Below are 218 nucleotides of genomic sequence, written 5' to 3' on the forward strand. Positions count from 1 at the left end.
GAAGAAGAAGAAGAAGAAGAAGAAGAAGAAGAAGAAGAAGAAGAAGAGTAGTAGTAGTAGTAGTGAATCATAAGGGAACAGAGCAAAATGAAAACTTTCTTCAATTCTGTTGGCTTTCAGTGGAAAGTAGGTAGAGAACAGTTGGGCCACACATGAAGAAGAAGAAGAAGGAGAAGAAGAAGAAGAAGAAGAAGAAGAAGAAGAAGAAGAAGAAGAAG

Source organism: Piliocolobus tephrosceles, chromosome 15, assembly GCF_002776525.5.
Source record: "Piliocolobus tephrosceles isolate RC106 chromosome 15, ASM277652v3, whole genome shotgun sequence".
Classification (NCBI taxonomy): domain Eukaryota; kingdom Metazoa; phylum Chordata; class Mammalia; order Primates; family Cercopithecidae; genus Piliocolobus; species Piliocolobus tephrosceles.